At 41.0% G+C, this 26,855-nt stretch overlaps 1 long non-coding RNA gene across 1 annotated transcript; it reads left to right on the forward strand.

Annotated features, from left to right (window-relative positions):
* The first annotated feature begins 439 nt into the window (after positions 1 to 439).
* Positions 440 to 26,855, forward strand: LOC120411592. Its single transcript, XR_005604019.1, has 2 exons — positions 440 to 525; positions 24,132 to 26,855. It is a non-coding gene; the product is annotated as an uncharacterized LOC120411592 (long non-coding RNA).

Here is a 26,855-nt window from a genome sequence, read left to right on the forward strand (position 1 = left end):
GAAAGGTGGGGCGTACTGTTGCAGCACCCCTCTTTTTGCATTACCAATTCCCTGTGTCTCTCTTCCTCCCCAGGCGCAGAGAGGAACACAGGCAAACAGTCTATCTGCAAGCTGGTTACCACTGCGAGCAACTACAGCTTTTTGTTTAACTGTATAATTGCTCTCTCGGTGGGTTGTGGGTTTTCTTTTCCTCATCTCCATTTGTTTTTCTTAATAGCTAAGACCAGTACATTTAAATGGTCCTTTTCCTTTTTTTTTTTTTTTTTAAATTTTTCTTTATTTTTAACAAGCATACTGGATGTAACAAGATATGCAGCTAAAAAAATTGATCATATTAAAACTAATTAAAAACTGAAAAGTTTCTGTGCATTCCAAGCACTGGGGGTGGGAGGGGGCGGGGAGGCCTTTGGTCTGAGCACTGGCGTTTCCTGAGCGCAAGCAAATGCCTGACACATGGACTTTGCCGAATTCCAACATGTAGCAAAACAGTGCCTGCATATTTGGCAGGAATCACCACCAGTTCAGGTCAGTGTCTGTTTCAGCAAAAGACGAAGCTCTGCATGTTAACAGAGGAAAATAATTCAGAGGAAAAGGGGAGGAACAACATGTGACATTTTGTAAGAGCAGCACTTGCGTTACCCAAGGCGCACCACTCTCTGTAAACACTTCCTCCGGTGCCAGTGCCTTAGGACGCATTTTTTTCGGATTGGGGTGGGGGAAGGCAGCAGGAGGGGTGAGGGGGAGGTCAGGGCTTTCAAGCTGTTGGGATATGAATGAGCTAGAGTTTTTTCCCCTTTTTTTTTAAAACTTCTTCTTTTTACATATTGAGCGTGATAAGTGTTTTAAGGAGACACCAGTGAATCTGTGGCTGAAAAGATGGGCAAGAAGTGCTCCAGGACACCAAACCCCAAACCAGTGGGAGCGTGGAGAAGAGAAGAGGCAAGGCTGCAGGGAAGGGGGTGCAAGTGATGGGGCTCTGCAGTGCAATCTCACAACACCAGGTTTAGGGGAGGCCAGCTCCTGGGTGGGTGACCCTCTGAAGCCCCAGCACCTCACCTTGTTTCCACCTTGCTGCTCCATAAGCCTATGCCATGAATCTCAGTCACTGGCCCCCGATGTTGGGGTGGGACAACCCCTGTCCACTTAGGGGCATAGTCTGACTTCCCCAGTATGACTCCCCCAATTAATTTAGACACAAACTCGTCTTTTAACCCCTTTCCCAGTAAAAGCAAGAGTAGGTAATTAAGATTTAAAATACTGGGGCATTTTGGTCATTGTCTTCTTACTTCTTTCTTGAATTTCGGCACCTTAAGCTGCCTTTGTTGTTGAGGAACTTGCTATTTCTTCAGAGATGGGGCTGGATCACTTGTTATTGTAACACTTCTTGGTGATAAAGTTCAGTCTAAAAATTAAGCAGCTGCAATGTTGCAGCACAAATTAGTTTAATGTAAGCAGTCAGGAGCAGCTGTTTGGCTCGGGACTCCGCTCTGCCGGTGGGGGAAGGGCGCTGTGATGCTGACAGTGTTTTTTTCTCTACATAAACATTTTCGGCTGTTGCAGCTTTTGTGCCGATCATGTGACAGTGTCCCTAGGCAGATAATTTATTTCTGTAGCTTTCATGAGCAATCATTAACCTTCAGACACTGAGCTTGCTTTCTGCTTTGTGGCATTTGTTATTTTTTTTTTGTATCCTAACTAGTTTAATTCACAGAGTGTCAGGAGAAAATTACAACCAATTTATAATAGACTGTAATGCATAATACTTATGTTTCTATTAAAACAGACCTTGCTTACAAGACCATTCTTACGGCTTAGCTTGTGTTCATGGATCAGAATAATTATTTTCAGTGATGTAAGTGCAGCTGTCATCATGATACTCCCATAGTGTCTTATTCTGAATGCAAAGCCCTTCAGAGTCCTGATTTGGGACCACCCTTTTGAATTCCCCCTTTGCTGGAGACACTGCGAAGTTTATTGAGATGCAACAGGCTTGGGAGAAAGGGCATAGCATTTATTCTGGTGATTGCTATTCTCCCACCATGACTGGCTGCTGAACAGGTATTGACCGCCATAGAAAGTGGGGCTAGGGGAGAGGCAAGGCATTACTGATAACAATTACAGCTCGAATCTGTGCTAACTTAGTCTGGGGTTTCAGAGCAGACTCAGACGACAGGGCTGGATCACAAAGCAGTTGTGACTGTTAGAAAAAGACTTCATTTTCATTCCTGCCCATTTTGTTACAGTAAGGGAAACAATAAATTAGGTGACTTTGTCAAGGTCACTGAAGAAATAAATGTCAGGATAGGAATTTCCCTTTCCCTGATCCTTTTCCCCAAGTCCTGTGCGTTTGTCTAGGGAAGATGACAAAAGAGTGAAAAATACAGAGTCTTGGGCAAAAGAACTAAAAAGTAAGCAATAAAAAAAGTGGGAGGTGAGTGGGGGCGGGGAAGAGAAATCATAAAAAGAGCTGAAAGCCAGGGTGACTGCTGACTTACTGTGAATATCATTTTCCTTCAGATCTGAATGTGATTTTTGCTTTTGTTCACCACCTCCCTGCCTTATCTTAATTCCTTTTTCTAGCTGGTCATTCACTAGTACTGGCAAGTTCATCTTTTTTGTACCAGAGAGCAAGGTATTATGTCTGTATACACCTCTGAATAGGTGTAATCTAGATATGCGTATTCCTTAGTTTATTTTTTATAGCTTGTACCATAGTGGAATCAGACATTTGTGATAGAAGTGCTCCCCACATAATGTTGCAGATATGATGGACAAGACAGACACAGGGTGGAAGGGGACAGAGATGGAGCAATAAAAAGATATTTCCAATGCCCCAAGGAAAAAAAGGGACTTTATTGTAATCTGGTCAATAAAAGAGCAGTACCATCCAGATAGCTCAACTATTGCTTTATTTCCTTAGGACTCAAATGAAACTTTGTCCATCCTATGATTGCCCATTAATTTAAGAAAAAGGCATGTAACTGGAAGAAGACCAAAATATATGCTTAGTCTGAGATGTGACAGTAGTACATGCTGTATCATCTTGTAAAACATACAAATGGGTGGATGGATTTTTGCTGTCAATGTCGAGAAAAATATTGCTTCCTCATTAGTTAAAAATGATGTCTGAAATTGGTGCTTTACTGATGCTAGGTTTCTGTGTGGAAAGATGAATGAATGAGTAGCTCACTGTTTGAAACCTCCATCTTTCAAAATGTTTAATGAAAATGAAGGCACAACATATGGTAAATGTGGACTGAAATCAGGGATGAAAAAGCAGAAGCCTGGGATGCCCACTGAAGGGCAAACAGGACTATGGAGGTGCTTGGTGTTGTGTTACATAGAGAAGTGGGTTACATTTCTGGATGCATTACAGTGATTTAGGAGTTATCATTCCATTGACTTTTGACTAGAGTCAGGATGTAACCGCCTAAGTCAATTCTGAAAATGGGAATTAGATTTCTAAGTAATTTTAAGGTGCTTTTGAAATTTTTAGCTCTAATCCCAGGTTGATTAATTTGTAACAAGGTGATTCATTCGTATCTTTCTTGTCTTCAGAAGCCTGAATGACACATTAGAGATGCACTCTAAAAGCACAGGTAATAGTCAGAGTGCTACCTCAGCGACTTTAAAAGACAATTGATTAATTTGAATTCATGCTTTTATTCACACTTTTAGAGGATTCTGAAATTAGTAATAGCACTTTGGAGCTGCTTGGTTTGAACCGTCGCTTCCATGCCCTTGCCTTCATAAAGGTTTTCCTATTTTTTTCTTTCTTTTTCCTGAAAAGTGTCCCTATCCCTCCCCATTGCTAACAGCAGTGCAGCCCCTCTGGTCACATCAGAAGCAGGAGTTCTAAGATAGTAGCTGATTTGCTGCATGAAATGGCTGAGTAGGCTTAGACAAAACAGTGTCCCGGAACCTGCTGTGAACTTGTCTCTACTAGTTTGCACTGGGAACTACAGGTACTTTTGCTGGAGCTTTTGCTGGAGCCCTATAGTGAGCAATGTTGGGAGGAAGGGCTGGTCAGATAGTTAGTAAGACAAGACTTTCTTACAGTAAATTCAAGGCACCTAACCTGCTAGTTTGTCCAAAACATAAAATAAAATAAAATAAAATAAAATAAAATAAATAAAACTGATCTCTTTGGTATTTCACTGGATTTTGTTAGAATCTTGCTAAGAACATACTGTAGTGTTTTATGAACTTAATTTTTTTTTTTTTGTTATTACTGTCTTAATCTACTGTTGAAAAGCTGAAACTATAGTAGTACTGGTATAGATTTGGTCAAGATATTATATAAATCTATATATACTGCTGCCTTATGTCAGCAACATTATTGCAAAGGTCAATTTGCATTGCTCCTGTAAGCCTCTGTGTTTTAGGGTGTAACTGATGAGACAAAATCCTTTCTGGAGTGAAAGGAAGACTGCCAAGCCTATCTGTGGGACTTCTCGAAAACATTAGTGCTTACCAGAAGCAAATCTAAATATTTGACTTGACTGTACTTTCAGAATCTAAGGATCTGATGATCACAACAACTTCACTTTCACCCCTGGTACAACTGCAACCAAACACACATCTCAAATTAATTTAGGAGGCAATGGCTGGTATTTACTGTTTGGAGTAAGGAAACATGGGTTTGCTTGCATGTCTTCAAGGAGAAAAGCAGAGTAGAGGGACTGAGTGCAATATAAGTTTGATTTACGGACTAATATCCCCAAATTTTGACTGTGGAAATTATTTTGTGGAATGATTTGTTTCATGCAGTTTCAAAATAATCTCCTGAGAGCTAGGAGGTCGCCTAAGTTTTCTCTGCTGCAGGCTGGAGAGAATCATGGTCCCAGGGAGCCCTCCCGCATTTTCCAGTGTCAGCAGTCTCAACCACTACACATCTTTTGATGTAAGGATTCCGAAAAGTCCAAAGGAATACTGGGAACATCTGAGTACCAGGGAAAACATGCCTCTAAGAGTATACTCTAAAGCTCCCTACTCTCAGTCACACAAGAGTAAGAGAAAGGTAAAGCTTCATCACAGTCTGAGCTGCAGCATCTGGACTTTTTTTTCCTAGTCCCTTGTCTGGAAAAAGTGCTGGACATCATTTGGTCCTTGAGGAATGGAGCACTTTACATTGAGAGCAACCCTTGCAGGCACTTCTGGCTCACACTGTTGTTTAGGACATCAAGCACTAAGTTAATGAGTGACAGAGCTTTCCTTCTCTGTGGCCCAGAACTGTAGAGGGTATATCTAGAAGACCTAAATGCTACTGTGAATTTTACCACCATCAGTTCCCTGAACTTGCTTTTTTAAAAATAAACTGATAAAACATGAATGTATTATATAATACTTAAATATATTCTAAAACAGATCCCAGACTGTGCACCATGCTTTCAGGAGAGAATGATAAAGCAGATTGATTTGTGCAGTAATAGACAGAGCTAGGAAATGGTGACAAACACAGGGTGAGAATGTGTATGGAGGATCGTAAACCTGCTCTTTGAGCACTTGAACTGGTTAGTTTCTTTCCCTTGTATTTTTCATTGCTTAAAGAGGGAAAAAACAACAAACACCATCAAAAGGCAAAACCAGAAGACAAAGCCTAACTCAAAACCCTGCAGAGGAAATGAAACCACAAGAACATTTTTCACACTAGCTAGTTTTGAGGGTCTGCCATATACACAGCAAGCCCAAGAAATTCACAGGTGCACTGTATCATTCTCCAGAATGCATTGGGCTTTTTCTCTCTTGAAATACCCTTGTGTTTTAATGTAGTGTTAACCATTTCTTTATATTCACTTTGATTTTTTACCACCTGTAACCCACGCATTCATTTCACTGCCATGCAGCTGACTAGACCCAGAGGCTTCTTTTGTCCCAGAATGTGTATAATGTAGGCAAAGTTGAGCAGAATGAATTTATTTTCACAAGAACAAGGGACAGTCCTTATTTTCACAAGGACTTGTAATTTACAAATCAGTGTTTCATTTGTATGAACTGCAAAACATAAAAGAAGGGAGGAGTTAGCCAGAAACAGGAAGCAAGGATCTAGAAAAGTATTTTGACAGTTATCCCCCCCTGAAAGTTAGCAACACAGAAAAAACAATGGCTTGCTAACCAGGAGCATTGCAGAAGGCTCTGGGGAGACCTCACTGCGGCCTTCCAGTACTTAAAGGTGGCTTGTAAAATAGAGGGAGAATGACTTTTTACAGAGGCAGGTAGAGACAGGAAAAGGGGGAACAGATTTAAACTAAAAGAGGAGAAATTCAGATTAGTTTTTAGGAAGAAATTCTTCACTCAGAGGATAGGGAGGTACTGGAACAGGTTGCCCAGGGAAGCAGTGGGTGCCCCATCCCTTCAAGTGTTCAAGGCCAGGTTGGATGGGGCTGTGAACAACCTGGTCGAGTGGAAGGTGTCCCTGCCCATGGCAGGGGATTGGAACTAGATGGTCTTTAAGGTTCCTTCCTACCCAAACCATTCTATGATTCTATGATTGGATCTTCTGCATAAATTTTAGTTTCTCTTTAGGGTACCTGGCCACAGGTTTAGGAGTCTGGCTACAGGCATGGATATTTTGTCCTATTTTTTAATTTTTCCTCTGGAGAATGGTTGTCAGCTTGAAAGAAGGTGACGTGGCAAGACCAATATCCTTTTATGGAGAATGTGTTTCAAAGACAAGGATAAATCTCTCAGAGAAACAGCAGGAAACATAATTTCATTAGCTCAATTTAAAGTTAACATTAAGCTTCTGAAATGTGTTTATTCATTTGTTTGCTGGCAGTTTGTTTGCACATTCTCCCTGCTTAACAGTGGCTGGAAAACTTGTATGTTTATTCATGTGTTGTCCTCACTGTTTCCTGAGGTAAAAGAAAAATATTTTTCAATAAAGCTTTCATTTTCTTTCCACGTGATTGAATGTTAAAGGAGTTAGATACCTGAGAATGGGTGAAAATAAAGAGGGGCAACATGCATAGTATGAGTTAACAATTTTATTTAAGTGCCTACACAGTTTTCTCTTGCTTCACTGTCTACTTCACATCATCATTGATAATATTTAATTGGCTCTTCTACAAATGCCTTCTCCCAGAGAGAGTGAAATATCCAAAATATAGATAAATGGAGAAAAATCCTCAAAATTTCCCAATTAGGGAAAGTTTCATAGGGAGGTATAAATAGAGCATAATTGAGACTTAAGTGGTACATACCCTGTTGTGACCTTTTGCAGAGAACACATTCACCCCTAGCTAACTATTTGAGCAAAGATATGCCTGGTACTGGTCGTGTAGTAAATAAAAGACATTCCTTCCCTTTAAATGTGAACTACTATGTGATTTGCAGCTCTAGCATGTCAGTTCAGTTTTCTTGGAGGGGAAGAATCTGGTGTCTGTAAGCTGCTTTTTAAGTGCTTAAGTGGATTTGAGAAGCGGGCAGCCATGTACTTGGGGAAAAAAAAGGTATCCCTGAAGAAAAAAATTGATTTTCAGATTTCCCATTCAGAATTTAAAGGCAATTCTCTTCATGTGCTCAGTATGTAGTAAAAATAGGACCTATTACAGCCAGTTGCTACTCTTGAGTTTACATCCAGTTTCTTCTCCGGACCTCAGATTTAGCCCAGTATCTGCCTTGGTAAAGAAATATGTATGTGAAATGAAATGATGGAACTTGATGTAATACAGAAATAGTCCAACCAAGTACAACTAGAAATAAGGGGATGAAAGTGAACAAAGAAAAATCCATGCTGATAATGAGGAAAAATTTCATAGCAGTGAGGTCTGTTAGTCTGCTGAATGGTCTCCCAAGGGAACAAGTTGAACCCTCATTGCTTTAGTTATTTTTAAAATGAACAAAACAGTCAAAATCCTTGCAAGGAGACACTCTTAATTAACAAGAAGACAGGAAAAATGACCTAATGGGTCTTTTTTTCCATCTCCACTGTTCATGACTATTATTGTAGGCAAAACCAGGTTTGGCAATAAAATTATGGATTTCCAATTTTCACTGCAATTTTGCAGCAGTCTTATTCCATAATAATAGCGGTACTTTCCCACTTTTCATTTCTCTCTATAAACTTTTGTGTCACTTTTCCTTCAAAGAGGGCTATTTTGTGGCCCTCTGACTAAAAACAGCTGTCAGGTAGCCTAATTTACTTTAAATAATACTGCTTGTAAGTATAAGATAAATATTTGGACCTTGTGCCTCCTAATTTTCATCAAGAACTCTTCAGTCAGACCTAAAGTCCAGGGTAGCAGTACTGGGAAAAATGTCACTGCCTGTATCTATGGGTCACCCTATGAAATAAGGGGCTGCATATACAGCCAGGTGTTGGGCTTTTGTTGATTTCCACAAACATAAATTATGAAGGCATGATATGCAGCACATATCTGTGATCAGTAGTTAGGGCTCCTTATGTGATTTCAGCACTTTTCTTCTTTCCATCGAAACCGGTCTTTGACCTGGAGTGTTTTCACACTAGCAAGAGGTCCAGGCAAAGGTGATTCCTGCTCCTCTGTCCAGGCATCTCCAGTACCCATCAACGCCCTTGTTCCCAGAAACCCCACATAGTCTTGTATGGTGAACTGGCTCAAACAACTGGCAACTCAGCAAAAATAACAGGTAAGAAATAGTGCAAGGAGAGTAGCAATTGCACATGGTCCTCTACGGGCTTGCTTCTCAGCAGCTGTTTTTTTTTTTCAGATGATAGTGACACAAATTTCAGTGGTTAATACTGATGTCAAAACTGAAGTAAGGCCATAATGAGTCAGGTCCTGCTTCTTTGAAATGCTGTGCAAATATCTGCCTGTTGCTCTTCCCAGCAGCCAGCAAGCTCTGCAACCTTATTGCTGCTTTATCAGAAGACAGATTGATAGAAAGTGAAATGCAGGAAGATCTGATTGTTATGTTGCAGTCATACAGCAAGGATGGGCAAAGGGCATCAAAGTCCATATTTCATAATCAGCCCCAGGTAAACCTGTGAGTAGTATGACCAAGATGACCAGAGTATAAAATAGAGAGAGACATGGTGCTAATGTATATTTATTAGTGATTTACTGAGATGAACGTTCATCCCAAGAGTTAATCCAGGAATATCCAAACCACTGTAATTATCCCTGCACAAAGGCTCTCTATTATTTGCCTGTTAAGTAACAAAGCCTTTTCATTACCTGGCACTGACATAACTTTAGCTGCAGTGGTAGGTAGGCAGTGAACTAGCTTCCCCTGTTTGTGGGGGATGGGATGTCATGGGATGAAGCCCTCCCCCGTCCCTGCGAGCTCTAGCAGGATACAAACGGGATGGCCAAACTCTTCTTTGAATAAAAATGGCTATCATTGCTAGTATGCCAAGTTTTGTGTACCACAAACAGCTGAAATCTTATGAACTGTACAAAAAGAACAAAGGAGCAAATTCCTGTCACACACAAAAATGAAAACGTAGAAGCACTGCCCACAGGAAAGTAACTGTATTAAAATTGGGAAAGGATCCAAAATCTGTAGTAGCTCTCTAATCTGCAACACAAGAGCAAGGATTTTCATTATGTTTTGCATTCCACATGCGCCTTTGCTTAGGAGCTCTTATGCAATTGTTGATGCAGTAAAACCATTGTGTTCATAATGATTTCAAAGATGTGGATGCTTCCAGGGTTTGACCTATTTTACCACTCATGCATTATACACTGGGTAAAACTACTCTCATAAGGCAGAGTCATTAGTACTTAAAATGTATCTGTCTACTGCTGTCCCTTTTCTCTGCAAGGCTGCTGATTTTTTTACAATTCTAAATCAATTATTCTTTATTAAATAATTTATGTTTACATGCATCAATGGAAACTGCCCGTGCACATTTTAAGGCAGAGCTCAGTGTATAAAAATAAATTAAGGCAGAAATCAGTGTATAAACTGTTACTAGCCCATAGCAAATACTTCTGTTAGGGGTTCTTTAACCAAAGTCTAAATAGTCCTTTTCAATTTGCGGTGTTTTTTACTTTGGAGATAAAAACCCACATACCTGTGGTCATTAGTTCCAGACCAACAGTACAACTCAGGTTTTTGCAGGCTCAGATTGAGCAAAATTCCTAATCCCATGCTTTGCTTTCAGTGGGATGAAGTCTTCCCTAGTTAAGCATGTTTGAGACCTATTAATGTCCACAGGTCTCAAACTTTGCTCTGCAAAGTGAGGTGCAAACAACTTCTTGAACATCAGTTTAATGCTTCAGGATTTTTCCATGTGCCAGACTGCAGAATTTGTGTGCTGTAATCATCATTGCAAGGACAAACCTTCCTGTTTCTTTTTGAAAAAAGAATTAATATCTGATCACCAAGCAGAGGAGTTCATGGCTTATTTTCTTTTGATCCCCTGAGCCATCCTGTCTGGTACTGCCAGCATGCTTGAACTATGAAGACAGCACTGATTTCTCCAGTCTCTATCATGGATTGCCACAGTAAGAACAGGCCCGGGACAAATGTATTCTCCCACTGCTGAAGTGCTACCACAGGTAAGGCATACAGCTTGTATGGGAGATGATCTCCAGAGGTCCCTTCCAACCCTAACAATTCTGTGATTCTGTGAGATGATGGCTAGGCTCAGACCAAACTTTTGTTTGCAGCGGTGGGGGAAGCTGGTGGATACCACCCTTCCCCCCTCCCTCCTCCACAGGGATCTTGTTTTCTGTGGGTCAGTCTTCCCCTTTCTCCACAAAAACTGGATTAATCTCTCTGAAGCAGCTGCACAACAAAAGCTTAAATGTCTGCCCAGAAAATCTTTCCACTGTACCAGCTGCACTAGTGATACTAGGGCAGAGATCTTCCCTTTACCTGCTGGGCAGAGAGAGGCTCGTCACCATCATGTCACTCCTTTTGACTTGTCTGACATTTTTGAAACCATTGTGAGGGAGATGCCAATGCACTGCTGAAGATGACCCATCTGCTGGTTACTTTGGCACTAGCACAGAGACCAGAGCTGCTCCCAGGGGTGAATTCAGGGCAGGACCAAGGGTTTTCCCACTTCCCAATTGTAGTTTTACACCTCGTCTCTGGGCTGAGGTGGATGTTGTTTCTCTGAATCTGGGTTCATGAGTGCTTTGGGGCTGAAGTGTGGTCTCTAATGAGAAGTTAAATGAAACCTTTGCTGTTTCTGTGACCTCCAAAAATAGGAGCAAAGTGAAAACAGAGGCAAGAGTCAATCAGCCAGTGATTACATTAAAGAAAATGGTTCTCTGCGGAAAGCATGAAAGAGAAAACAGACTGGGTGCTGGGATTGAAGTAAGGAAAACAAGACTTGTGGGGTTTTGAGGTCTTTTACTTTACTTTTAATCCTTTCATAGTGTATTTTAAATTCATAAATAATGGAATAAAAAAGACACCAACAAAACTCAGCTAAATGATCTTGAGCCCTCAAGCCTCAATCAAAAAATAAACACTATAATGCTTTTAAAAGGAATTAGTAATGCACAATTATAGTATTCCATGTTTAAAAATAAAGCTGTTGAATAAATGAACAATACCATGGCTGAAAAGTATTTCAGCTGAAGAGTGAAATCCCTGCAGAGAGTGATCTGTGAGATTCTGCAGGAAATCTGCATTACAATACACCATTTCCATTTCCAGGGAGGGACTCACAGAAGGACACATGGAGGAGAAAAAAGAAATGAAAAAGCCCCAGTCCTTTATGCCTAGGTTGTAGGGGGCCTTGGCCCATCATTCTCATGCTAAACAGTTACTTCTTCTACAGGTACCCAACTTAAATGGGAATATTTTTTGAAAGAATAGTGAATGTGAAAAAGGCTAACAGAATTGGTTCTTAGGTTAAAGAAAGCTGTCTCCATAGCTCACTTAGATACAGCAGACATGAGTTTACTTCTCTGTCTTCCTGAAAATTAAGTAAGGAGTGTGTCTGAAGCACTGGGCTACTCTGCTGCTCTTTGTCTTCTGCCCCCCATTCCAACTAGTCCATCTCTTGTTACTAATTAAATATCTTTGCAGTGGAGGAAAGGTTTCAAGCTAGATCATTAGCCCACTAGTCAACCAGCTTATGAGGAATGTGAGATGCCAGGGTCCTAAGGCTGTTCCAGGGACAATCACAATCTGGTGTTGCTCTTCTCCAGTACAGGGGACTACCAATAGTGTCCTTTAGGCTTGGGTCTTCTGTCTAATTTAGCAGCTTGGGAAATGGCCGTGCAGGGACTTGGATACACAAAGTATTATGTCCTGGCTGACTGCCCCATCTGAGGGCTAGGGTGCAATGGGCTAGCCTCACTTGTGTGTGGAAAAATTTACACAAGGCTAGTTTCCTTTTGCTGTAGAGTGGGAAAATTTGTGAAATCTTGGTTAAATTTGTGGGGTAGGAAAAAGGGAAAGCCAGCAAGTGGAAGAAAAAAGAAATAAAATTCCTGGCTTCTAGTCCCCGGGTTACTAAGGCAGCCATAGTAGAGTGTGACTGGGTCACTGGCATTAGCATGTTCACATGGTTACTTTGGTGGAGAGCAGCAGTAAACACACAGTGCTGTCTGCACCATGCCTAGCAGGCAGAGAAAGCGTTTTGGCAGATGGAAAGAATGGCCCCATCAGCTGCCTAAATCTGTTTGTTGCAGTCTGTACTATAACTAATACAATGGGCTGCTATCCTCTTTGTGGCAGATGAAGACAGTCTTGAAGACAAGTAGATGCCATGTGTCTGTCTCCTTAGCATTTCATTACACACAGAGTGTCTTCTGCTTGGGCATATATTGAAAGGAAGAGAAACCAAGAAGCAATCAGCATCTGATTATTTCTGCTAATCAGAAGTTTGTGGTGATTCCAAAGAGACCCAAAATTTGCCCCTGACCTCTACTCCTGGAAAGCATTGACTGTCATCTTTTGCTTATAATTTATTGTGGCTCTGCATTATACTAAAATATAATCTAATTAGGGATAGAATAATTTGAAATTTCTGCATTTGTACAGACACAAATACCTGCCTTCATACATAGATTTAGCCACATTTAATGTATGTGCATTATGTCTATGGATTTGTGTATTTATGTTTACGTGAGTGTGTGTATGAAGGCAAACATTTCAAATACGTGTGTATGTGAGGAGGCAGTTTTAAAAGCATACCTTACATGGTATAAAATATACTGCTACATAAATCACAGGAAGAATTCCATCTCTAAATTAAAGTACACTCCAGAAAGAGCAATTATTGCTTCTAAAATGTTTCTGTTAAATTCATGAGACACCATACAATTTTATTCATGTTATCATCTATGGTTGCCTGAAAGTGTAAAAAAAAAACCTTAGCCACTAGCAGGAAAATGTGCAAAATACTGTCAAAGGAGTGGCAAAGGTCGTTTCTATTGCCTGCCTTTTTATGTGTTCCATTTTTGTCTTTTTTTTTTCTCATTGCAGTTTGTTTGTGTACATTGCAAAACTTTAATGGAAGAAAATATGAGGGGGCAAAATAAATATAAAGAAACAGACTGCTGTTCAACAGTGCTGAGCTGGTATTTCCATGAATGATGTTAGACTCGTGTTTAGAATAGAAATTCGGAAAGTCGACAAACAGAAGGTTGCAGCAATGCTTTTCTCCTTTTCTCCTTTTCTCCTTTTCTCCTTTTCTCCTTTTCTCCTTTTCCCTATCTTTTACAATTGACACATTTTAAAATTAACATGTATTTCTGTGTAGTTTGATAAATGTGTTATCATTAAACACAGCAGTACTGATTCTGTGAAGCACAGAAAGAAGAGGCCATGGAACAGCTGGACCATTTTCTTTGGTTCTGTAGATGGCCCATTGCTCTGTGCCTGGGATTTTGTCTGTGCAGGTTCTAATTCCAAACTCACTTGCTTAACCCCTGCAGCAATAGTGGCTGATTAGGGTTTAACACAGCAATAACAACATTTCCATATGCAGGTGCCTGACATCAGGCATGAAAGCTTCATTTCAGATCCCTAAGAAAAGGTACCATTTTCCAGAGATGGCAGCAAGCATTTGCAGTTTTTGTTGAATTCAGTTGTATCAGGATGTCCTTCATCTCTCTGAGAAGGAGAAGCCCTTAACTCTGGGTAATCAGTTGAAATAATATCTTGATCCTCTCAGCAAAGTGTCTTAAATTCAGACGAGCTTTTCTTGTTCAGAATCAGGAATAGCAAAGTGTATAAATAAATGCTGAGGTAAAAGGCAAGACTGAATATAATCAGATACTTAAGTGCTTTGCAGTATAAGGGCACATCTTAAGTATTTGCTTGAGTCAGTCCCTAATTGTCTGTTATGCCTGCCTTAAAATGAGATTTACAAGTGTTCTGGCAAGGTTTAAACACGGTGTAGTTTCATTTCTATAACTACTTCTTTACTTTTTTTGCTAAAAATTTGCTTTCTCCCTTCTTACTGTAACACTCCTTCAAGCGCTAAAGAAAACTCCGTGTGAAGTATGAGCACAGTCCTTGAATCAACAATTTATTCTTTGAGATAAGGAAAAACATTATAATTAAAATGTGATGGATAAGCTGACCTCTGTAAAAAACCTAAACTGTTCCTGTTTCCACTTAACAATAGGTGATGGTGCAGGTTTTTCACCCCTCACAAGAGTCTGCATAGTTGCAAACCTACAAAAGTGAAAAATGGTGTAGAAACAGTGATATTACAGATAGAGGCTGCACCTCCTGTGCAGATGCAGAAATGACACCAACCAGAGTTTGTGTGAAAACCAGGCAAGTGTTTCTCCAGAGGTCACTGCAGAAGTGGGGTGAAATGGTAGCTGAAACAAGGGTGTTACTGGACAGTGCTTGAGTGCCAGGCAGTCTCAGCTGTACCACCAGGACCACAGCACAGAGAGGTAACAAGGTGTTGTATGCAAATATTTCCATCAAGAAGGTAGAAATTCCTGAAATCTCCATATGTTGAATAATCTTAGGAAAATTCCAGCATAATTTGTCACATCAGAAACTTTAAACTTACAGAGTTTTCAGATGTTTAGACTAACTGGACACTAGGACCTCTAGGCCCCTTTTACAGCCAAGAACAAAACACTGACACTCCAAGCCAGTAATATAAATTGCTTGTCTAGTAACAACAGTGTATTTCAAGCATTTTCGTATTTATTTCACTTACAGAGAAGCTTAGATCTGGGCAGAGAACCTATTCCCAGCCCTTTGAAACTATTTATGGTTGCAATTGTTTTTCCTGTTGGAACAAACCCAACATACTTTTAATTTTTTTCATGGAGAGAAAGCACATCACTGAACTGTTAAGAGCCTGCTCATAGTGAGTTAAATCAGGTACCCTACAGAACTCAGTATGGATTATTTGGGCTGGAATTTGTGTGTTTGAGTTCTGGACAATCCATGTATGAACTTGTGGAACTGATGTATTCTGTCTCCAGTGTTTTTATGATTAAAAAGAGAGGGAGAAAATTATACCTCTGAAAATCACTGTTTGCAAATAATGTCCCAAAATGAGTTGAATCCCTGTAGTGGAGACTACCACATACCACTCAAACTGTTTTGTCTACCCAAATTTCTGGCTTAACTGCCCACCTGCCTAGCCAGCAAATGTGACAGGCACATTTCATCACTGATGTAGAATTAAGGTATCAGAAACTCCACATTTGATTTTACCTGGTCCTGGACTGAGCGCAACTCTGATTTCTGACATGAACAAAGTCCCAGATTCCTTAAATTAACATTGGCTTCTGACTCAGACACTCCTACCTTCTCCCTGACCTGCAAACACTGGCCTAGGCCAGCCAACTCCCCTTCCTACCAATATACCTATAAGCATACATCTAAAAAAAAAAAAAAAAAATTTCTCTGTTTGCCCCCCAGTAAAATAGTTTTGTCAGTCTGCATTTCTCAGGCCTTTATGAAAGGGACTTTCTTTTAACTGTGACTTGTGCAAGCAACTACATGCATAATTTCTGTTCAATGAACGGTAAAAACAATGCTAAAATTAAAACATTCTTTTTGTCAGCATATGTAGCTGGAATGCTGAAGGCTGTTCTGGTAGGGAGAGATCTTGCACACATTTATTTATCTGGTTAAACTTTGTGGCTCATTTTTAAAGCCAGCAACTTCTCAACCCCAAGCAGCAGAGCACAAGTAAAGGCAGATGGTCGAATGAAGCAGAAAGACTGACTATAAAAAGCTCAGCCTTCCAATAATGTTGCTGCCTCCCAGTTTTTTTATACAAATCTCTCCATTTTGCCTTCCAGAGCCTCACAATTAAAATTCTATTCTGCCTGTCTAATCAAGACAGCAAATCTATTGAATTGCATAATGCTGGGGATAATCAAGGAAGGATGTGACATGAATCCATTTTTCTTTACAGGTAGAAAATGAAATATTTTCTCTCTTCCCCTGAAAACAGATGGGTGGCTGAGGAATTTTTATTTGGCCTATCTTCTCCCTCTTGTTCCTTTCTACCTTTGGCACCAGCCATTCACTGCTGAGTAGATCTGCTCATCAGGGACCACCGGCATGGGGGCAAAGAGGTTTAAGTGGTGACAGTGCCTTAGTGGTGTGGGACAGGCACTGCATGTGGCTCTAGATGCAAGTGGATTTAAGTGGCAGTGTTAATCTCCTCGCTGCCCACCCCTTTACTTTAAGGTTATTTTTCCAGTAGCCAGGAGAACTGAATAAAACGTGTATTTGCTCCCTAGTTGCTGTAGCTAAACCCTGTTTATTTATGTACTCTGAAATCCCTCTTGCACCTCCTGTAATTAATGTTTACATCCTTTAGGGCTGGTCTGGGCTCTTGAGAAGAAAACAGGGGCTTGCAGGATTTGATCCTGCAGTCTGTGGGTTCTCACACTTGGTTAAGTGACCAAATGTAACTCTGGAGCGAGGGCACGTCACTCCCTCTCAGCTGTTTGAAGAGGAGCTGTGTGAGCTGTGCAGTGACTGAAATTAGCACGTAGCTTCCTATCCACCAGTAAATCCCTGAGCATCACGGTGAACAGGCAGACTACTTTTGGTGTAAAGTCAGAGAGGGAATCAACCCAACTGAGCTGAATTGGTTTGTAACCCAATCACACTTAATTTGGTTACAGGAAAAACAAGACCCATGGAGTTTCAACCTTGTTCCTGTGCAACATCAGGAATCTGATTTGTGCCGATCTCATAATCAGGCGCAGACAACAAGGAAAACAAGTCCTTGCAGTGGTTTCTTTACTGAGTCTAACAAACCACATCTGATAAGCTATATAATTTGCTACAGCAATTTGTGCCAAAAATAAAAGGCACAGTCCTACAGTGCAGCACGTTTCTGAGAAAAACAGAACCCCACCTCTTGCCTTTGCAGCATCTTTCTCTATCTTTTGCTCTCTCAGTGAGCCTGAGCAGATGCCGTCCATCCTGAATGACTGTCTCTGTGCTGCTGTGGAGTACTTTGGTTGCCCTGGTCCCCAAACTGATTTTGTCTCCTTTCTTCTCTGCAGGATGATCCAAGGTGATAGCACTAGTAGGATTAGGAAATGTTGACAGTACCTTGATGACTTGAACAGAGAAGGTTTTTTTTTCTTGACTGAGTGTCCCTGACTATAGGGAAGGAAGCTGAAGATCTAAATCATCAAGTAATAAACTACACAACTTTTTCTAAAAGAACCCAGGCTTTTTTTGTTGTTGTTGATTTGACAGTTATTCTAATCTTGCAAGAAATGTGTCTCTTTTTAGTTCAGTGACCAGAAAAGGAACTGGTTCTTCATGTATATTTTACATATCAGGCCCCTAATGGAGAAAAAATTCCTATTTTTTTGGGGGGTTTGCTGTTTCTTTGGCCTGTTGCTTGCAGAGAGAGAGAGGGAAAGAAAAAAAAGCAAACAATACAAAGTTCTGAAGAATGCAAGCTGTCAGCTATGCTGTGAAATAACTTGGAGGTTAAATGTGAATCACTGCAGTATGTTTTCTAATTTGGATTTTGCCAAGGTTACCTTAAAAACCTTAATGCTTTTTGCAGTGTTTACAGCAAAAACTGCAGATGTGCTTCTTGGTTATTAAAGGGAAAGCATATGAGAGGGAGGTGGACTAAGAGGAAAGGAGAATGAAAGGTCAATGATTTTAATTCTACCTTGCTGAATTCAAAGTTTGAAGGGATATACTTGCTTGAAAGGTCATGCTATGGAAGGTAAGCACCCTGAAAGTAGTGTGTTTGGGGTTGTACAGTGGAAATAAACAACAAGGTAACTTGCCGGGATGTTTGCGTGTCAAAGGTGACAAAAAAGCTGCCTTTCTTTTCAAAGCCTCTCAGCCCTCTGCAAACTCACTGGGATCAGGACTGGAGTTTAAAGGCAACACACTGGTGTTTGCTTTAACTCCTTAGACTCGATCCAGAAGCCAGAAAGATTTCACTCCTTACTGAAAGCAACTAAAGGAGAAAGCAGCAGGCTTCGTATCAGAGCAGTACTTGAAACTTTCAATGTTTGTGAGTTCAGTGAGTTCACACTATGTTCCCTTAAATATGAAAATTCTAGAAAAACAAATGCTGGGCACGAAGATCTGAAATGCTGACTTCAATCAGGAAAATCCTTCTGATGATAATTTTGAGGCTAAATATATCATACTTTGGTTCTTTGCTTGCCCATAACCTGGCAAAACAGATTCCAAACATGACTATTGCCTCTGAGCACTACTACAACACAACAGTGGATACTGATAATGTTATTTATTCTTCAGTTAAAGTTACCTGGAAGAAGTGAGATCCTTCAAGTCATGTATCAAGAAAGTTTTCCTTTAACAACCACCCCTCCTCTCTGCCCCCCGGCCAATTCTTGCATGGTTCATTAATATATTTTAACTATATAGCAGTACTGGAAGGAAGGAAAGTTCTTACAGGCAAGGACGATGGAGGCGTACAGCAGAATAAGTGACTTATACAAGGTCATTCAGGAAACCTGATGCTGTGCCAAGAACAGAGTGTAAGTTCCTTGAGTTCTAGTTAAGCTCTTTGTCCATTTACCCATCCTCCTGCCTGCTTGCCTAAGCCAAATAAACAGTGACAGCCACACACACACACACACACACACACACGTGCACCTACGTACATGTGCACACATTACAAGACAGTATTCCTGCAAACAAGCTCGAATGTTTGGAAGCAGCAGGCAGAGCGTGCTTGTGCACCTTTAGTTTAAGCAGCCCTGTCTGTACCCATTCTAATGCATGGTGCTTAAACAAACTCAACAGTTTAAAATTGCAGCCCTTTGAGCATATGGACAATGCAATCTTCGAAAGGATTTTCATCTGGCAACATCTTGTGGAATACGGTTCATCCCAGAAATAAAGCGCACGGGGTTTTAAGTTCCTTCCCCCAAGTGCATGGGAAACAAGGGCTTTTGAAGGAATCATCACCAGAGTATTTTAACCTGAGAAACAGCTGATTTAGCCCTTGCCTCATTGTCAGAAATCTTTACTTGAGGCTGAAAAGTACCACGAGCATTGTTAGCCTGAACCATTATAGTCTGGCAGGCACAAGCAATGGTAAACAGGATTGTATAATGGTGTCAGCAGCTTTAGGAGTTAGCTGGTGCTACTCAGTCTATATTTAATCCTGCAGTGAGTCTGACTCTCTGATTAGGCTCTACTTCTGCATCCCAGAAAACAGCTGAAATATTGTCTCCTGCCTTAAATGAGAGGAGGATCAGGCTTTAAAGAAAGGGGCTCTTATTTTTTGCAAAGCTGTACTCAATGAGCATGTTTTGGAAATACATCAGCATGACCTTTCAGCAATGTGCCAAAAAATGGGAAAAAAAGGGAAAGACTTTGGGAACTGCCAACCAGGAAACATTGTTTTGTTTGTTTAAAAAAGAAAACCAGAAACCCGTCCAAGAATTTTTGTGTAAGTTAGAGGCTAAGTCACTCTCCTTTATAATCACTCATCTTTTTCTGGATACTGTATTTTCAGTGAGGGTAGATAAAATCTGGCAACATGCTCATTGGCTCTGTGTTTGGATTCAGTCCCCTTGACACTCATCTGCCTCCATAAACTTTCATCTCCTAAACTCAAAGCAAGTTCACCCAGGAAAGGAAAAAGAGGGAAGGGGGCTGGGGCGAGGGCTGGCGAACGGCACAATAAAAATCCGAATCGCAGCTTTTGCCATTTCTCAATGAAGAAAACATTAGCAATGGCCAAGAAGTGCAATAAAATGCCATAAATCACCCAGCTTTTATTTCCTGTATGGGAGCTCTACATAAAGATGAATTTCTGGCAATTTCTAGATACACACAGGTTTTGCAAGTGTGATTATTTCATCAGGTTGTGTTGCACTGAGTAATTCCATAACATGCTCAGAGAGTGAACTGAAGAGAGACTGAAAGGTGAAAAATTACATACACTACTTCTTCCCCCTGCTCCCTTCCCCCTGTGCTGGCTGTTTTGCAGCATAAGCCTTCCATGCATCATCAGCTCTCTACAAGCAATGGAAACCCCCTCCCTAGAAGTCAGAGGCCTTGCGCAAAGCCATAGGATTTGGCTATCCCAAATGCACTCTGGTGCATTTCTTATTCTCCTCCTCCCCGCTGTTTACATTCCAGCTCATTTCTCATTTTCCATGGGAAAGAAGGAGATACTAGCAGGTATAACAAGGGGCCCTTTAAATGTTTCCTGATTCCTGCTTGCTAATGGGACCCTGAAACTGTGTTTTACAAAGGTTCTCACATAATGTACTTTTGATAGCAGCATAACTTTTATTGAAGTTTTGTTAAAGTGGGGAAAAAAGTTAAAAATAAATTACAAATTCTTTTAATGCTAATTGCTAATGTAAAGTGGAATAATTGCCACTTTGTTAAATATAAGCAAGTGTGACACACCCAGTCTTCCAGTTTTACTTGAAGCTTGGTAATTTTTCTTAGTTGACTGTTCAAAGGGATACTGTCACTTGGTTTAGACCCCAATTTAATTCACTTTAAGGCTTATTTTAATTTCATAGGTAATTAGAGATACTTTTCTTCATGTTAAACATACCTGATCTCACAGAATGATAAAAAAATCCCCAAACAGCCAATGTTTAAATGGGACATATTAAAACACCTCCCCACATTTTATGCCCCTTCTAGCTTCACCAGTTAGCTAGGAAGCACTGAACCAAATTCTGCCTCAGTGACACATATGCAGCTAGCCTCGCCCTGACTTTAATGAGTTTTGTGCCTACATCTAAGGGCAGAATTTGACCCATTTTTTCCCAGGGTGGTAAGGGGCTCAGATGCATCTTCCTTCTCCTATTTTGCTTTGCTGATGGATGAGTGCGGTGCACCAGCACAAACAATCGTGGTATAGATCCTAAACATAAATGCGATGTTAATTTCAAGGTCTATTAGCAACACCACGAAAAAAATAAATGTTTGACAGGACAAAATCTGCAGGGGAAAAGAAAACATTATTCTCAAGCTTCAGGGAGGTTATTATTACAAACAATGGAGAATCGATAAATTATATTTAACACTATTAAAGGCAGTTGACAGTGTTCCTTTGAGTGAGCACATCGAGGTCCTGAACATCGTGTGACTGCTGCCCGAGTGCCCAGAGCTTGCTAACTCACCATCGGGTCACGTTGGGAACACTCTGCACAGCATTTGTGGAAGAGCTGCTGGAAGTGCACTGTGCTGAGCACACACACACACACAGACACACACACAGACACACACACACACACACACACACACACACACATCAATAAGCTGAAACACAGTCTCTTTTTTTCCCCCTGAGCTTGTTATGCTTAATTTCTGAGTTGGTGAAGTGGGCTGGTGCGCACTCTCAGGGTTGTTTTTTGTTTCATTTGAAAGCAAGTGGAAAGGCAAAAGCAAACAGGGTTTTGGCTACGAAAGGATGACCTTCCTTGTAAAGAATTTAAGTCTTTTTAACTTCAGAGGGGAATGAGGCAGGAATGCTGTTTGTATCTGAACACTAACATGGTGAAGGGGAGTGGGGGGAGGGAAGTGGCATCTTCTTCCTATCACTTCGGTGTTTTCAAAGATCCCCATTTCCCAGAAGTACTTCTGTAGCAGGATAATATAATTATTAGCAGCTGTTAAAACAAACAACAAACAAAAACAAAAAGCACAGGCCAGGACTGGCATGTCTGCACATGCCTGAATGCTCTGACCGTTACACTGAGAACTCAAAAGAGGCCCCTTTCCCCACTCCACCGCTCGGATTCAGGCCTGGTGGAGCCGGAGCGTGGAACAGCAGGGCGAAAACTGCAGCCAGAGGCATTTATTTTCATCCATTCATGTTATGAATGCTGAACACTCCTCCATTTGATGAGTGGAGCATTGATTCTTTTGCTTCTCGAACATGCTCTCCCATAAACAAAGGGCAGAAGAGATGACTTATTTCAGATTTAGAGAAACACAGGGAACAAATGAAACAACAGAAGGAACCAATGCAAAAACTGCCATGGTTCTAAAGAGGAATATGGGGAGAGGCGGAGAGACAGAGAGAGAAAGAGGTTAAATGATTGTTTGGTCTGGTGGCTTTAAAATCTGACAAGTGGTAGGATTTCTGATCACATCTTTTGTTGTCATGTGGCTCTTTCCAGGGATTGTGGGGGGTGGGATGCAAATCTTTCTCTCTTTCCCTTTTTAACAAGAGCCTTCAGGGCCTCAAATTCTGGCTAAAAGTTTATAAACGTGATCCTGGGAATCTGTAAAATCCAAAAGCAAATAAAAGCATTCCCATGCGAATTGTTTATTAAAATCACATGATTTTTAAGTAGCTCTCATGATTCCTTGGGCCAGTTTCACGATTCTGAATGATCAAGGCTGGTAGTATAAATTCTACCTGCTTCCTGGGACTACTTTTTCTGATTAGCTGGCTCTAGGCAGGTACTTGGTCTGCAAATTCCTGTTCGGATTCCTCCATTCATTTATTAACAAGGAAGAAGGATACAGGTAGAGTGTCAGCCCTATGAATATGAATGCCCTGCTTGACTGATCCGAGTGGCAGGCACCAAAAGCAGCGACTTACAGCAATTTAAAACGTGACTGCCTCCAACAGTGCGCACCCTCCCTCTCTCCCTCTCTCCCTCTCTCCCTCTCTCCCTCTCTCCCTCTCTCCCTCTCTCCCTCCTTCGAGGAGCCCATGCCCAGAACAGCGATCGGTGTGTTAGTGCAGAGCCGCCCTTTATTTAAGCTGCGGGCTGCAGTGGCTGAGGCACGGGCATATGTTTGGGTTGTGCTGCCGGAGCTCCAGGGGAAGGCAGGCAACATCTGGCCCAGGGGCAGGGCGGGCAGGAGGGTTTGAAACCGCTGTAGCAGAATGCACCGGCTCTCATCCCTCAGTCTGCAGCTAAAATGAAATGCAAAATGGCACATATCGCATGCATGTCCCCTTTGTCTGGGAGGGAGAGATTTCTCTCTTTAAAGGGGCAGTACGCAAAAGCAGCGAGGTTTCTGATGCTGCTAAGCTTGCTGGTATCTTTCCAGGCCGGATAATAATTGGCAAATGTCAAAGTCTTAAACAATATTTAGCGGTAATTAAAAATGTGACTAAACCCTGAAGGTTGGAATTAAATCCAGACAAATCCCTTTAATGTACTGGGCCGGACCTGCTGTAAGTATTTATGAAACTTTGCAGCTTGGACCCCTCTCCACTGATAATGACGGTCAGTCTTGTTATCATGGACCTCTTCCTTTGTCCTTCCCTTGCCTGCCAGGCAAAGAAGCTCTGCCGCTTACATTTTCTTCTTGACCCTCCTTGTCCTTTTCTCAAGTGCCTCTTATGTTGGTTAGATAAAAGGTAGCAGTGTTCTAAAACGCTGCCTCTGTAGTTTTGCTATGTAAAATGACATTCATTCTGAAGAGTGGTAAGAAAATAATGATCTCATTAGACGAGAGTTTAGCTGCGTAGTGGTTCCTCTCTGTAGTGGAGATTAAATAGCAGCTAACTACAAACAATAGGCATTTAAACAAAGAGCCAGCATCAAAGTTATTATCTCTCTTTCTGCCCCTCAAGAACATCATCAGAAATTGATCCTCTCACCACTGCACATTTTCATCAAAGGTCCTGAATTTTAAGCTTGAAACACTAATTGTTTTGTGCATGTGTGTGTGTGCTCATGTGTGTTCTAAACTGGTTCCTCAGGTTGGTGTTCTTAACTAATTATTGGTGACATTTCACTTTTTTGGTCATGAACTTCCTCAATTGTTGTTTTTTTTCCTTTCTTCCTCAGAAAGAAGGAATACAAATCCTGTCTCAAAAAAGAGAGTTGAATGGCAGAAATAAAGGAAATAATAGTGCAAACAGCTTTCTCTCTTCTGCGTATGAGGAATGCTAGGAGCATGTGGCCACTGCACATTTGGGAAATGGAATAGAAGAGACGGTTCAGAGTTGCAAATGCTGCCCAGGCTGTAATCAGAATAAGAGAAGGATGGGAATGATGAACCTGGGATTTCCAGTTTCATGTTGCATCTAGGAGAATGTTAAAGTGGAATTGCAAGACAAGAAGCAAGGAAGCCTTGAAAATAAACAGCCACCCCTCTCTCCTCCGACCCAACACCCTCCACCTCCTCGGGTGGTACATAATTTGTTTCCTTTCTGAAATGAGAACCTACTTTCCTTGGTTGATGTCTGCTCACAGCAGAATATCCTCTCTTTACACTCATGCAGCTTTTGAGCTGTGGAAGTGGAGAAAAGCAAACCATACAGGAACATGTTGTTTGAAACTGGAGCTGTCTGGTTGCTGCTCATGCTGTTGCAATTGCTGCCATGCAACGCCACTGAGGGGCCCCTGTTTCAGGGATGGCAACAAGTAAGGGAGTGGGGTATAGTGATGATTATGATGCTGGTTCATATATGCATACATGCAGCAAACCCCAAGTTGTTTGTTTTGTGGTTGACTCAAGATCAAGCATATATTCTACGTAATTTAGGAAAGAACAGCTTGTGAGAAACGCTCACTGTAGTGCATGAAAATGCTTCATTTTTTCAAACATCTTTGTTCAATGTGAAGAACCAGATTCATGAAGACCCTAAATACAGAGCTGTCACTGTTTTTTTTAAGGGCAGATGTAAGCAGTCACCTACGTTCTTCATGACCTCCAAATGCCAGTTATATCTCTAGGAAATCTGAAAGAAAAATGCCAGGCTTTTTGTTTGAGATTTCCTGTGAAAAGTGAAAACTGAAGCAATAGCTTAGTTAAAGCCTCAGTCTAGTTTGGGTTGGTCTGATCTGAGCTGATTTCTTTTTTGGAACTATTCTCTTTGCCATGGAGAACATTGTAAAGTATGTATTTTTCTTTCCTTGAAAGTACACTTTTATTGAAAGAGACTTTTTTGTCTTTTAAATGAAAAACATTTTGACCAAGTCAGCTAGGGACATAAAAGTGCCCAAATACTAGCGAGTCTAAATTCCTGACCTCTGATCTGGAGAAGTTACTGAATGCATAATGTTGAAGAATAGCAAAAAGGGAAGAAATGTAATAAAAGATAATAGCAGTGACCTCTACTACCCACATGCAATCGAGAAAGAAGTTATCTAAGGACATTGTAACACTCACAGAAGCAGCTAAAAAGAAAGCAGGAAGAAAGAGAAAACAAATTATGATTAAATGGCAAAGTTCAAAATGCTGCTTGAGGTAAGCAAGATCCCCTGGAAAAAGGAGAGAGAGAGCAGGAATGAAGCCAAAAGTAAAGACTGCAAGCTATGATAAGGAAAAAGAAGATGAAAATTCTGAAGAATGGCAATTACTTGGTAATAAGGGTTATTTAAATATGTGAGATACCGTAAGCCTGTCCGTCCACAAGATTTCAAGGATGTGAGGAAAGCAATTAAGGGGAACAGGGTTCTTCCAGAGAGTTTTGACAACTCCTTTGACTGCCAGCAGGGTAGATGGTACAGAGGAATTCAGTGAATTTGTGGAAGAGTCAAATTAATTTCACAGTGGTCTTGTGCAAGAGTGCACAAAAGCATTGCCTTGCACAGCAATGCCAGGCCGTCTGTGTGACCTACCTGCTGTTGTGGCTGGAAACACTTCTTCCAGAGCTGGTGACAACCTGCAGGATGAGGACTTGCGTGGATGGGCTGGATCTGTGGGAGCTGCCTCTGCTATTTCCGAAGGTTTTTTCTCATGCTGTTACAAGCCTCTGGGAGTTCAGCTCCGCTGCTTGCCCTGCCTCTCTGGGGAGCAAAGCAGTCAGGACAGCACTGGCTAATGAACAGAGCACAACAGCAGGAGGCCTTCCACCCAGGTTTATTCATTGTGGCCCCAGGTTTTACTTAGCAAAACTCCTTCACTCACAAAACAAGTTTAATGCTCTCTCTGATACAGTGTATGGCTACTGTACCTTGACTTTCAATTACATTAAATCCTATTATAATCACTTTCTTTATAACAAATCCTCTTTAACACCTGAAAAGCTCAGTTCCCATGGGTGCAGTGCTGTGTTCTTGAAATAAAAAACAGTGGAATTCTAATGGAAATGCATTAACTGGGAGAATACTTTGAAAATGTGCCTGGCATGAAAGGCCTTCAGCACGCAGCTTACATTCAAATAGCAGTGGAGAAAAAAAATTCCCAGAGCCAAGCACTTGTACACCAGCTGCCTTAAGATAGTGTCTGAATCACTGTGTTATCACACTAAAACATCTTGTATGGAAAATCATCACTATCCAAAGACAGGTCAAGTACAGGTTATCTAAGTACTATTATTATAGAACTGAATGTTTTCCATCAAAACAGGAGCAAGAATTTGAAGAGATTTACGGTGATGGCCAAGAGGCTCAGTGATATAGTTGATAAACCATGGAGCTTCTTTGCGACTTTTTTATTTGTTGTTGCTGCTTTTTTTTTCTGGCTGTCAGGAAGGCACCAAGAGTAGTATGCCATGTTCTGTTAACAATTCTTTTCATGGTTCTACACTTCCTGGAAAAATAAAAGATTTTGTGCATGATTCA

The sequence above is a fragment of the Corvus cornix genome, chromosome 3 (assembly GCF_000738735.6).
Source record: "Corvus cornix cornix isolate S_Up_H32 chromosome 3, ASM73873v5, whole genome shotgun sequence".
Classification (NCBI taxonomy): domain Eukaryota; kingdom Metazoa; phylum Chordata; class Aves; order Passeriformes; family Corvidae; genus Corvus; species Corvus cornix.